General features: G+C 34.5%; 1 protein-coding gene across 3 annotated transcripts in view; it reads left to right on the forward strand.

Moving 5' to 3' along the window:
• Nucleotides 1-15,071, forward strand: part of LOC138710512 (E3 ubiquitin-protein ligase TRIM45) — a 178,029-nt gene that overhangs the window by 36,457 nt on the left and 126,501 nt on the right. The window lies entirely within an intron of this gene.

The raw sequence follows: 15,071 nt of genomic DNA on the forward strand, positions 1-15,071 counted from the left end.
GTTAATGCACCGTTACTGTTACTGCTAATATTAACATTGCTATTATTACTGTTAAGGCTGGTTCACAATTAACCGGAAACGGAAACGACAACAGAAACGAGAACGGAAATATTGTTAAAATAAATGTATTTAAATGTGAGCATTTACAACTAACTATTGTGAATGCTTGTATTTAAATGCATTTATTTTAACATTATTTCCGTTCCCGTTCTCGTTATCGTTTCCATTCTCGGTTTATTGTGAACCAGCCTTTACTCTTAATGTTGTTGCTACTATTCATACTATTAAAACTTTCTATTACTTTCTATTACTGTACTTCTATGAATACTAGTGATTCTTTTTCTTCTTTTTCTTCTTTCTCTTCTTATTCTTCTTCTGCTTCTTCTTCTTCTTCTTCTTCTTCTTCTTCTCTGTTATTGCTTGTATTAGGTCTGTTCCAAAGTAATTGTAAAAATGAACTCTTACATTCTTTTCCTGGATGTTCGAATGCTTCTTTTCCATCTGAAATTAATTTTTGCAATTTTTGTTATGCGGCTATTTTATTTATGTGCTATAGGTATAAATACTTTATACCAAATGTCTTTATAAGCGGTTGCACAATGGAAATATCTCTTCATTAAATTTTCCAATTTTGTTCAATAAATTTCAAACTTATCCACAACCATAACAAATACTCCTTGCAGATATACAAATTCATAAGCTTCAGGCGAAATATAGTTTTAAAACATTAACTGTTACCTACTGTAGTAACTCTACTATAATCTTTCTGTTGGTCTTCATTTTCGTCTCCTCCCATTTCATTGTTGTTATACGAAATGCAAATCGTAACTGATGTGATGCTGAAAAATAGCGCTTTTGAGATTTTCGCTAAAATAGGCCTATACCTTTTTTAACATCCCGAATACAGTACTCAAAAAAGCTGTGACGTGCCATCTATCTTTGGACAGAGTTTTACCCAAAATTATCCGATGGATTTTGTTTATATCCAATAAGTGCGAGTCAATTTTGACGTTTTACACTGCATCTCTTTGTAACTAATAATTTACACATACCAAACGAAGAGTATCGCTTCACTTTCATTACGTAAGAAATCAAGAGTCCAGTCAGCCTGAAAGTTAAAATGTACGACTTTTACCTCAATATTTAATGTACAACCCTTATGTTCACCAGTGACTTGTACAGGGACATCATTTTATTTTTACTTCAATTTTTATTGTACCTGAGTTTTTTTAATGTACTTCACTCCCACCCCCTCTACTAGTAAACTTCAACCGTTCTCCACACAGAACCAAGCTTATACAGTCAAAGTCATCTTACGGTTATAGTAAACACAAACAGCACTGAGTTCGGACATCACTTCCCTGAAGATGGCTGCAGAGATAGCAGTCGAAAGCTTGGAGCATTCCAAAATCTTAACTCGGCTGATATCCCGCGAAAACATATTAGCGAACCAACGCCGAGAAAGCCTCAAATCATACAAGCACTGAGTGCGTATAGTACGTTCCAGATATATGTTCGCGTTTTCTAGTGACGAAAGAGCTTTCAATATTGAATCATATTTTCGCACAGGTACTGTCGTTCATTTGCCTACGTCGCATCCCGGTTTCCCCCACCCGCTTCCGCTCGGCCCTCTGTATAGGCTAGTGGCTGGACTGTCTTAGTCTTTTCTGAAAACATTAATATTATAAAACTGTTTAAAATAACTAAAATAAAGGGCCTCGTTAATTAATTGTTACGTGATTTCCCTCCTTTCTACGACTCGCGACAAAACCACTTGGACGGACAGTAGACAGCATGTCAGTAATTTTATCTTCTCGTATCGGGTAAGAAGTGAAGATTGAATTTATAGTACGTAAGGTACTCTTTTGTAGGATAGGTACAGAATTATTTCAACATGAGTTACTAGTACGAAGGACGAAACTGGTAATTGGAATTAGGTACAATAGTCTATAGTGCGATAATATGCACAAAAGAACTGAAGCCTGTATCGAAATGAACGGCCACCATTTTCAAAAATGTATTTAAATATCTATTTTATGATTATTTTTCAATTTAACTTCATTCTCTATATTGCACGCTAATGTGCTGTAGACAGTATACTGCATAATGAATACGTCCAAATGGATAGCTTAGTTCGTGAGTAAAAGCACTTATTGTTAATACAGCACTGTATTTTGATTAAAGAAAATCCTAATGAAAATTATCAAACTCAAAATCGCGATATTTCCTAGTTTACGTAAATGTATGAACTCCTTTTCTTCCCTCTTATACCTACTAAAGTGATTTGTTTGTATTTTACGCCAGTATCATCGACCTCCAGTCGTGGAAGGGGATAGCAAACGGTGTTTCCGGTTTTCAACCGTCAATCCTTAGGTATAGCCAGGTTGATATTAGAAATGTTAGTAAAAATAAAATGATGTCTCTGTACCTGCGTTCCTTGCTTGCTCTGAACAGCGCATACGTGCGGAGAGACACTCTTGCGCTCTCATTGACATCACTGGTGTAGGAAGAGTTGGCGTAGATATTTGTTGTGTTAGTTACTTTCTTTCTTTCTTTCTTTCTTTCTTTCTTTCTTTCTTTCTTTGGGTGCATTATTACTAGATTGGGAATTATCTTCCTCTTCACATTTTATTTCCATATAAAGTCTCATACATTATGCTTCCTGTAAACTTGTTTATCTGTATGTGGTATGATATAACATGCTTGTAATTGTTAAGGTCATTGCGTCATGTTCTTAGCATGGCAATTGCGTAAGCCGAACAAAAATGGTCCTAACTTCTAAACCGTAAGAGTTGGATCAAAACGAACTGCATTTTTGGAAAGTTCACATTCATTAACGTATTTCACTAGTAATAAGTCCGATCCATGTTTTACGGTTTAGCCGTAGCAAGCGGAGAAAATCTATAAATTAGGAAAAACATGACATGTTTTTGTGTTATGTACTGCTTGATCAGTGCACGATTTTATTTTGGGAATTAAACAAATATAATTTTTGGATAGATCAGTCTTTATTCTTTCATTTACATATAACATGTTCCTATAAATATTCCTGACACTGTAGATATGAATTTACTATCATCCAAAGACGGAGTTGCGTCAGTGTCACGCGAAAATCTGTGCCTTTCATTCTAGTAACCCTCGAATATGTGAATTATTTATTAAAAGGATAATATGGCCGTCTGTTCAATGTTGCCAATTGTTACCAAATATCACAAAAGTAGGTAAAATTACAATTCTATGTGCTGAAATAATAATAATAATAATAATAATAATAATAATAATAATAATAATAATAATAATAATAATAATAATTTATTGATCTAATATTAAAATGTAGCCTACTCGTATTTTGTCTGGCAACATGAAACTCATTGTGTTTGACTGAACAATTTACGATTCATCGGAATTAACCCAAAAATGTATTTCGTTTGGCTACATCAAATGATTAGTACGAACTCCGAAAACCACTTTAAAATATATGCTCTTAATTAATTAATACTGTATTATTTATTAATATGTCTATTATCAATTGCGTTCAGATTTCAAATAACACTAGTTGCTAGTAATTTTCATTTAATTAATGTTGGCAGCTTCTTCAAAAGGAAACAGTGCTGTCAACATAACAATGCGTAATTAACTGCCAGTTGTAGTATTTGTCCATACAGAAATTAGAAACAAATCTGGCAAAAGAAAATTCAACCTAACAATTAAAAAATCACTATAATCCACTAGCATAATAGAGTGAAAATGGTTAGATTTCACTCTTAGGGTATAAAGTAAGAAGACCCAGACTGTAATAACGTTACTCAGCTTTAAAAATCACACGGAAATCGAAACAAAATTCATAGTTATATTATTAAAGATGGATGCAAAATCGGACCAATGACAGAAAAACCAATTGGACCAACACATAAACAGAAGGAACAAAAACAGATTGGTAAAAAGAGTAGGCCTACGCGAATGGATACGTCAACAAAAACGAACCTTATGAAGGCCGCACCTGCGTTGGAAGGATGTTATCATACACCGGAACTGAAATGTATGGACACTAGGATGGTCCTTAGCCATATACGTGGATTTTTATTTTTCATAAAAATTTGAAGGCATCCCCTAGAATTGTTACACTTATTGAAAAACTGAGAAGGAATGGTTAATAAAAAGACGTGGCGCATTTGAACTAAAGTTTAAACCATTTACTTAATTTCCTATGTTCAACCACAAGTGGAATATGTATTATTCTTTTTGTGTTATCCTGCACCATTAATGGTGTGATTGTTCTTAAAAGTCTTTAGGTAACGTTGATTTCTTCAGATTTGGACATTGGCTTCGATATTCGACACAATTTGAAGGATGAACTGTATTTTTCTTCTTTCATTGTCAGCATAGACTATTATTGTAGTTTGTCATTGTAACTCTCTGTAACTCCCTGTTCTGCAGCATCGTTTATAACTTTAAGACGTTTTGCGATATGTAGTCTTCTTTGGAAATACTCGTTACTTTTCTATTCTGATGAATATGTTTCCAAGAAGTCGCTATTTATTGAAAACCTTTAAAAAAATCTCCTTGAATCACGGCAAAAAAGCTGTCAATGCATTTTCCTAAGTACTTATCTAAGAACTTTGATTCAGCTGATAACATTTGTATATTTCCTTCTATACTATTAACATTGCAGAGTTTCTACCATCATTATTTTAGTTTCAACTGAAAGATTGATATCAAAGGATATTTCTGGTGCAAGATACCAAAAATGGTTACAAATTCTGCAAAGCAGTTTTACTGACCTCTTTATTAATATCGCTACAAGGACAAAGTTTACAAAGAAATTGTAAATCCTGAAGGGAAATACTGTTGCAATAGTTGAACGCCTTTACACAGATGCGTACAAGAATTATCCACGTCAGATTCCATTGTTTTCATAGGAGGAACGAGGAAACTGACGCCAGAGATGCAGTAAATTGCTATAGTCATTCACCTTGCTTGGTGAAAGGATCAGGAATTCTGATATTCCTCGTGAATGAGTTCCTCCAAGGAAAATTACCATAAGTTCCAGCATTCCATCACATCTTGATAGTCCTCGAGAGAAAATAGTTCTTTAAGACTTTTTTGGACAAAGTGACGCTGTTCATCACTATTCGGCAGCCTTTCTTTGGTATATTCACCTTCAACATCCAGAAAGAATTCCACTTTATTTGTTTTAGATCAGTTTTCCTGGATTATTTTTAGTTGGAATAATATGCCCAGAAAACTCGGCGACTGCAGAGTCGAACACGCCTTCAAAACAGTCTCATATGATACCTACTTGGTAAATAGAGAATATATCTCCCTAATATCTATTCAAGTAACACATACGCTAATCGAAAAAGATCTAGTTTTGGCGTATTTTAGCCCTTTTAGTTCTTTGTGAAACAATGGGGTCCTCTGCTATACTTAAGTCGCTAGTTAAAGGGTTAACTTGGACCAGGTTCTCCAACTGGAATGAAACCATTTTCTGTGAATGGAGAAGACTCGGAGTGTGTTGTTCCTTCTGGGTCATTTCATTGTCACGGGTAGAACATTTGCTTTGTATTTTTCTGTTCATGTGACAAATATTTAATTCAATAGGAACAAAAATGAAAAACCACTATGTGATATGCACTCTTGACGTTAAAATCTTCCATCATTTGTGAATTTCAAAGAAATCTTGGTCTCAGTTTAATACTATTCGGTTTTGAAATCTTGTCACATGAAAAAATGAAAATCAAGCATTATATTATATGAAGCTTTAATTGAAGTTCTGTGAAGTGCGCTTGGCAAAAGAAATTCAAAACACTTCCAGACTGATACAAGAGGACTTGTACTTCACAATGATCTACATAAAGAAGAATAATTACATTTACATGCAAAATATAAATTATTAATTATTGTCACCAGTGGGACAGTCAAATGTCACAGGTAGGACATGATGTGAATTATTCAATTTATCCTTTATCATAATATTCGTGGAGAGGTTCATTGAAATCATAGAAAATGCAATTTCTCACACAACTATTTCATGACTGGTTGGGAAAGGACACACATAATTATTTGTTCATGTGTGTATGTGACACTTCAGATCCATCAGTTCCGAAAACTTTATCTGATTCATCAACTATTCGCATGCGCATTATTTTCACATCATCATCCTCATCTACATTACTTTGACAGATGGCTGCATACTTATTATTACATATACAGTTTTTCTAGTCTTACTAATAAACTCCACTAGCACAAATCATTCTGGGTTAATTTCATGAGTTGCTGATGCTGTTCTTCCTGTACTATGTTCTTGCAGTTTTCTTCAATCGTCATCTTCACATTTACTGTCTCTATCAGAGTCAGGATAGGGTTTAAATACCTTGTATTTCACTAGTTCTGATAGACATGTAAAACCAATAATTAAGTTTCCAGAATAATAGCCCTTGAAATAATGCTTTCACTGCAGTCAGGTCAGTCATACACTGTTCGTTTTCTAAATCACATCAAATGATCTCTAAAAGTTCTATACTATTAGAAGCAAAGTGCGGAACTTCCTTGTTTATGACAACCACAAAGAAACTAAAATTTGTGTGAAACTTACACAGTATGTGGCATTTCACTTGACATAAAGATATCCTTTGGTCGAAGTTCATAGAATTTCGATAAATTTATTTTGGCTGTTGGGTGTTCTGTTTTCAACAAATTGTATGCTTTTTGACAGTAACAATCATGTGACGATTCTGTAGTAAACCTTCCTCTTGCCAATTTTAGAATGTTCACAGACATCTTTGATGCAGGGGTTTGCCGATTGATAAGATATTGAGCATAAATCTCCTGAACTTTAGTAACTACATCATATAATGAGCTAATATACTTTCTTAGTCCTCTCTTTTGCCAGTATTAGGTATACATTCCAATGTAAGCTTCTTTACAACAGTAAATGTTTTCTCAGAATGCGAGAAAGAACTATCTTAACTCTACAAGTGCCTGGGGAGTCCTACATGTCCTAATTTGAAACGGTTTCTTTTTGTTTGTTTTCAATATTATTCTTCATCTTTTGCCGATACAGTATTTTCTTTTCAGCTCCTTTACATCTGTTTTCTTTTAATACACTACTCGATTTCTTACTTTCCTTTTCATTGTTTCCTCCGTCTTTTGTCCTCTATCTCCCTTTCTTTACGACTTCATTTCTTCCTTTTGTCTTCTTTGAGCAAGTTTTGCATCCTGTCAGCTGATGTGCTTTCACTCATGTGTGGAAAGAGATGTCTTCATCAAATCTGTTATGGGTGGGACACACAATAATTACCAATTATGTACCAATATGAAACACTGGATTCATAATGCTAATGAGGACAAGTTTACTTATACGTAACTTTAACTTTCACCTCTAGCTTTGTTTTTTCTAGAAACAGACTTTTTAAGTTATTTTGTCACAGGTGGAACATTGAAACTTCACTACAATATGCACTTTTTTTTAGGAAATATGCCGACGTTTCAGAATAAAATATTATTGCGGCTGCAAAAGTAGACTATCTCCTTTCATTCAGCACAATAAAATGGCTAACAAATGGAATGGGGAGATTTATACAGTAATACTGACTTACAGTTCAAAATATAGTTCAGGCCTGAAAATTTCCGCTCTTTTCTTTAAACCGCTAAAGTTGCTTCTCTGTTAATCTTCAGAAAAGCTGCGCTACTACTTAGCTGTGTCGGATCGACTTCAAACTTCGCACGATTTTTATTTGTACCATATATGTAAAAACTTTGAGGAGTGTCCTGAAGAAAATTCGGACTTCAAAATTAAGGGTCAACCTAATGGACACCAACACGGTATCAGCTTTCAAGCGTAGTGGAGGAAGAACACTGAAGCAGATTATTGTATATTACGTACCTTAGGGAAACATTAAATTCTAACTTTAATAAAGCAATATGTTTACTGCTTGATTGAAATGCCCATACATAAGTAAGTCGCAATAGTCAGTGCCGAAGAACTAACTACTGGGAATAGTTGAGAGGAAGAGAACCAATGATCATGTTCCGATACTTGAATGCGCCATAATTCATTCCCCGCGTCTTGAGAGAGGAACTCCCTGATGCTATTCTGGAAGTGAAATACTAAAACATGGCCTGCCTCGTTTAAATGAAACCAACCATCCAGTCCCTCCATTTACTCCCCTGACGTCACAATGGATTCTCTCAGAGAGCACACAGGACCTTTGTGACGCTGATAGAAAATAAATGCGTCCATGCTTCAGAAATGTTTCGTTTTGTTTATTGCGAGCCACGTGTGATTACATAACTAAAACGCGTTGAACGAAGTCTTCTCGCACCGGAGTATTGCCACATATTACAAGGGGATGCTAAGAAGACAGAAAATTATTTTTATGGCTCTTACGTAAAGATAAAGAATATAATGGAAGTGTAAACTGAGAAGTATGCAGGATTAACAGACAAGCAGATGTATGGATAAGTTCATGAATTTGAATACGCCTATGCTTGAATTGGTCGATGAATTACAAAATTAGACACAGCCTATATTAGTCGATATAGTAACTCTCAAAGATTTGTTTAAGACAGACAGGGTAATTAATGTTGCTATAGTCATATGCAGGACAAGTTTCTTTTTTATCGAGAGATGCACTAAAAAGTATGGGTTTTATCATAAGTACGACTGATTTATGGCAGTAAATTTATCGCGAATTTTCGCGGAAGATGGGTGTTCCTCCAAAAAAAAATCTTTATTTCTGAAATAAAAACGAAAAAGAGCACTTTTTAAAAATAATTGTAATAAATACAGTATAAATTAATTCCGAAAAATCATTCATTCATTCATTCATTCATAGTTTTCTGCCCAATGGCAGGTCTTTCACTGCAAACTCAGCATTATCCAATATTTTCTGTTTTCTGCCTTTCTCTTTTTTCTCCGCATATTGATTAATATATTATTTTAATGTAGTCTTATCATCTGATATCTTCTTCTGCCACGAACTTTTCTCCCGTTTACCATTCTTTCCAGTGCATCCTTCAGTAGGCAGCTTCTTCCCAGACAGTGACCCAACCAATTCCTTTTTCTCTTCCTGATCAGTTTCAGCATCATTCTTTCTACACTCACTCTTTCCAGCACAGCTACATTTCTTAGTCTGTCTGTCCATTTCACACGCTCCATTCTCTCCATATCCGCATTTTAAGTGCTTCTAGTCCTTTCTCTTCATTTCGTCATAATGTCCATGTTTCTGGCCCATACAATGCCGCACTCCACACAAAACACTTCACTAGTCTCTTCCTTTGTTCTATTTCCAGGACCTTCACAAGATGCTCCTTTTTCTTTTAAAAGCTTCCTTTGCCATTGCTATCCTCATTTTGACTTTCTGGCAGCAGTTCATATTATGGCTTATAGTATTTGAAATATCCATTTGCTCTACTGCCTCATTTAGAATTCGTACGTTTATCTTCTTCATTTTTCTCCCGATAACCATGGTCTTCATCTTGTTTGCATTTATCTAATCCCATACTACTGATAGCTGTGAAGTTCCGATGCTATTAGCTGCAAAAGAAAAGGGATACAAATAATTATTATTTGGGAATTCTATTGTTTTTCTTAATGTCCTAAGGAACATTAAATGTATGGTTGGGTTTTTGTATAAAACTGAGTTATGTGAAATAAAGGTGATTTAAAACGGGTAATAATAATAATAATAATTATTATTATTATTGTTATTATTATTATTATTATTAGTAGTAGTAGTAGTAGTAGTAGTAGTAGTAGTAGTAGTAGTAGTAGTATTAATATATTCATCATCATCATTATTTTAACAGCTTTATTTTCTCATGAATATTTCACATACAATACTGTGTATAAGGTTATTGTTAATTAAGTTTGTAAATATGCAGAGTGTCCCAAATTGATGTATACACATTTTGAAATACTATTTCTCAGCAACGAGATGAGACAGAAACACGATTTTTGCAGTTTTGTAATCCTTAAGCCCGTACATGTTTAAAATGGCCCCCTTCCGCCACAGTACACTCCCAACAACGACGTACAACAGAGAGACATACCAACTGGATTGTTGCTAGTGGAATATCATTGTAGGCATGTTCAATCAGAACTCTCAGTTCCTCCAGTGTTTGTGGTTTTGTGACGTACACTGTGTCCTTTAGAATTCTCAATAGGTAGAAATCCGGAGGGGTTAAATCCGGCGATCCTCTTCGTCCAATTCATCTCTGGGTCGTTCTCATTTAGTGCGTGGAGAAGTCTCAGAATATAAGGCTTCCATTTTTTAGCTCGCAAAATTCGATGAACACTGGATTTTCTGATACCAATCTCACGATAACTTTGCCTCATTGACTTCTTTGGTGATTGTGCAAAAGCCTGCATGACTGCATCAACACTCTCGTTATCGATGTAAATTCTCTTTCTTTCGCTCCGCCCTTTCAACACATCTTGCACCGTTCCGTTGACTTCAAACTTGTCCCGGATTCTTGTGATACTTAACCTTGTTAGTGGTTGTGTTCCAAATTCAATCCTCTAACGTCGTTGAACCTCAACAACATTCTCCACTTTTCAATAACATTTCAGTATCCACTTACGTTCATCGAACGATAATTGCACCGTCATGTTTGTTTATAAACAGATGAACATGTTCCCATGCTTTCCACTGCCTTCTGAATCATAAACCGCAAAAATCGTATATCTATCTCAATTCTTTGCTGTGAAATAGTATTTCAAAGAATGTAGGCCTATACATGAATTTGGGACACTCTGTATAAGAGTATGACACTATATGATGAAATAACTGCATTATTTTCACGTCACGTTTTTAACCATAAGTAGGCTTACTACATTTTATTAAATTTTAACGAAAAATGTTAAACATTTTCACCAAAAAACCTGATCCTGGAAAATGGTTATTTTACAAGAGGAGAGTTGATGTGTCCTCTTAACAAAGAACATTGACAAGGAATTCACACAATCCCCATGACTGCATGAATAAGTCTCTGTTTTATTGTATTTTTTTATTCTATTTAGGACTAAAAATATGTATAGTCTATGACTTTCACGTGTTAACTTGAACAAGTTTAAAAATACATTAGTTGACTAATTTCGCTTGGGAGCCACCTTCATAACTGCATGGTCCTTGTGTCTTCCGATGTTTTCGCCCCTAGTGTGGATGTGTTTGTGTTGTGTAGTGTGGAGTCAAATAGTGTGTGTTCTGAAATTCAGTTGTGTGTTGAGGATTTATTATGGTTGTGTTTTTGTATATTTCGTATTGTTCTGGTGTGTTTTGTTTCTGTTTTTTTCGGTTGGATATGTAGAATTTCCATGTCTGTGTTTATGTTACTGTAGTGTGGTTGGCGTTTGTGATGTTTTCTGCGTATGTGGAAGTGTTGTGTGATTTGGTTATGGCTGTGATATGTTCTTTGTAACGTGTTTGAAATGATCTGCCTGTCTGTCCGATGTAGAAGTTGTTGTAGCTATTGCATGTGAGTTTGTATACACATCACAAACGATAACCATACCTAAAGCAACATAGACATAGAAATGGATATTTTACATATCCAACCGAAAAACCAGAAACTAAACACACTAAAACAATACGAAATATGCAGATACACAAAAACACACTCACAACAAATCCTCAACATACAACTGAATTTCAGAACAGACACTAATTGACTCCACACTGCACAATACAAACGCACTCCCACTGGGGGGCGAAGACACCAGAAGACGCAAGGACCATACAGTTCTGAAGATGGGTCCCAAGCCGAAACTAGATAACTAAGGTATTTTTAAACTTAGTTCAATTTAACACGTGAAAGTCATAGGCCTATACATATTTTTATTCCTAAGTAATAGAGAGAGAATATCATCGAAATGATAGCCGTCCAAATCTTGGATTTAAAATATCTTCATCCTAATCAATTCAAATGAACAAAAAAGAAAATGTAAATTAATGTTTAAAAAAATACATAATGAAATTTTAAAAAAGAATATTCTGCGACAAGATTGGGTAGCTATCAAAACGATAAAAATTTATTGAAAATAAATAATATACATTGAATATTATAAAGATGAATAGAGGTGGTGATTGATGATGTTCAATGAAGATTTTAAAATGGTTGATGCAATTGTCTGAAGAGTCTTATCAGGAACCTTTAATTTAAAGTTGTTGTAATCAAGATGTATATTCTATTCGTGTATAATTAGATAGGATGGTTTATATTATTTAATATATGTTTATTGCATGACATCTTTAACAGTGTTCGATTATATGCAGATAACGCTCGTCGCCTAATCAATTGCAAGTAGATTATGAACTCTCCACAGCTGGAAGCGGGAGTACTCGTTGGCAAGTGTAGGATTTAGCGGAGTCTTCCTGAACTTCATGTTACGCTAAGAATGTGACATTTTCTCATCTGTACCTCGAACAGAGACGTATTCATGTCAAAAGAAATCGAGAAAAGTACAACGTGCCTTTCGCATATATTTCCTCAAATAAACCACCAAGCCGAATATGAAGCAAAACATTTGAAGAGATTAATTGTATTAGCAAGAGAAAGAGTCCTGTTCACCTATCTGTCTGGAAGAATCGTGTATCAAGTTTGCGTAGCTATTCAACACAGCTCGCAAAAGTGAACTCGCCAATCCAGACCATGAAGTAATACCAACTCATGTTGTATTGAAAGAATACATGGATTACAGGCTACAGATAGGACAACACCACACGCACGTATGCTGCTCTTACGGGAGAAGTTTGGTATACCTCTTAATTATGACATAGAAAAATAAATTTTTTCTGCTCTCATTTATGGATAGAATTATATTAAGTGCCGTAAATGGACGATACGGACTTCCGGGCTTTATTTACTTTCCAAAGAAGCCATTTTATGCTTTTCGTCCCTTTTAAGGGGCTCATACACCTAGTCTGAATTGTGAGCATGCATTTTCCTTAATTAACAGTATCTATGGAACTACACGGGTCAGTCAGAAAGTAATGTTTCCTATTTTTTTTTCTCCTTAAATAAGTTGGTAATGTGAAAATGTTTAATTTGGCTCGATTCCTCAATCCTTCTTCTACAATCCACTGCAGTAACAGCTTTCTAAGTCAATAGATGGCAGCACTGCATCAGTTTAGAAAATAGCTAACATCGACGTCAGTGGCGGCTCGTGCCAGATAAATTAGATGAAGGTCAATAGAATACTAGATCATTTCCTGAAATCGATGGATAGCCGTGACGTCATTGATAACGTTGTGAACGACTTTGTAAGCTGTGCGGTGGCCATATTGGATTAATGTAATATTCACAATTTTCTTAAATTTCATTAAGTTCACAGCATAGACTATAATACATACGAATTTGCAACATTTCGAAGGTTACGCCCCCTTAACACCGAAGAATTCATTGTTCCAATAAAACTTCTACACAATAAGTTATATATCATAAGTCCACATGATATAAAAAAGACAAAAATCTAACACAACATTTTATACAATACATCAAATTAAAGGCATCCACAACAAATGAAGAAATATTATTTTTCTATAACAAAATTCAAAATCACATATTCATAAGCTGTAGGCCTATTTGTATTTTAAATCAACTTCAGAACATGCGACTTCCAAGATATAGTAAAATCATGCAGCTACACTTAAATCAAAGCAATATTCTGTTGAATATAAAACTTAAGGCAATGTATCGGTGAACTTTTGGTCGAAAATGGAAGAATACGTTTTTTAGTTTGTCGTATTTTATTATGGAAACTTTCTATTTTAATATGAGCCCTCCTCTGGAAAGTTCTAGAGCAACAGGATGATGATTGTTGTTATTTAGTCAACTGTCCAAAGACAGGTCTGAACCTCACAAGTAACACCAACAAGGCACCACTCATGAGGCACCTAAGCCAGGAGGTAATGGGGTAGGATGGTCAGTTCCTTTCCCCCTCCTTTGCATACATCGCCGACTAGCTACATATTACACTAATCAGACTTCAGATGTATATCAACAATAATAATAATTATTATTATTGTTCTTCCTCTAAGATAATTCCAATTGTGGAGTAGGCCTACTGCCTGATAAGAAGTACACATCAGCTAGAACCTCAATCAGAGATAAGGATGATGATAATGTAGTTTTACACATTTGAATTTTAAAATTGGTCCACACCTGTGGATTAACGGTTAGCGCGTCTGACCGCGAAACCAGATGGCCCGGGTTCGAATCCTGGTCGGGGCAAGTTACCTGGTTGAGGTTTTTAACGGGGTTTTCCCTCAACTCAATTTGAGCAAATGCTAGGCAACTTTCGGTGCTGGACCTCGGACTCATTTCACCGGCATTATCACCTTCATCTTATTTTGACGCTAAATAATCTAAGATGTTGATACAAAGTCGTAAAATAACCGATTTAAAAAAAAAAAGAATTTTAAAATTAATTTTCTCTAATATCTTTTTCACCATTTTGTTGCATTAAAAATTCACTACGCAATACAGTTTCCATGCAATTTCTTTAAATTTTCAGGAATTGTATATAAATATTGAACTAAAAATCTGATTCGGGCTTTCTTTCATAGTGCTAATAACGATCATATAATTTTAAAAAATATATGGCAGATAATATAAAATGCGAAATAAAAACATATCAATATTTAAACATTCTTTAAAAGAAAAGTAACAACAGTTTCTTAAAAATTCCAATTCAGTTTCTTTATATTGGTCTTATGAGGCAAATATTAAATTAAATTTATTACATTTAATGTTAACAAATATTTGAAAGCGTTCATCGTATGGTGCATATTGATGAAATATAAATTTGGCTATTAAACATTTAATCAAAAGTTAATATCTCAGGAATTGTACATTATACACCAATGCAATTTGGTGTGTTGTACTAACGTAGCATTGTCATGATCTAGTAAAAATTTGAAGTTCATAGGTAAATAAATACAAATTTTAGGATTTTCACCGATGCATTACCATAAAAAAAAACAAACACCACAAATAAATCCGTAGAGATAAAATTACGTTTCTCATACCGCTTTCAAATCTTTTATCTTACACTTCGCTCCACAGTTATA

The sequence above is a fragment of the Periplaneta americana genome, chromosome 12, assembly GCF_040183065.1.
Source record: "Periplaneta americana isolate PAMFEO1 chromosome 12, P.americana_PAMFEO1_priV1, whole genome shotgun sequence".
NCBI lineage: Eukaryota > Metazoa > Arthropoda > Insecta > Blattodea > Blattidae > Periplaneta > Periplaneta americana.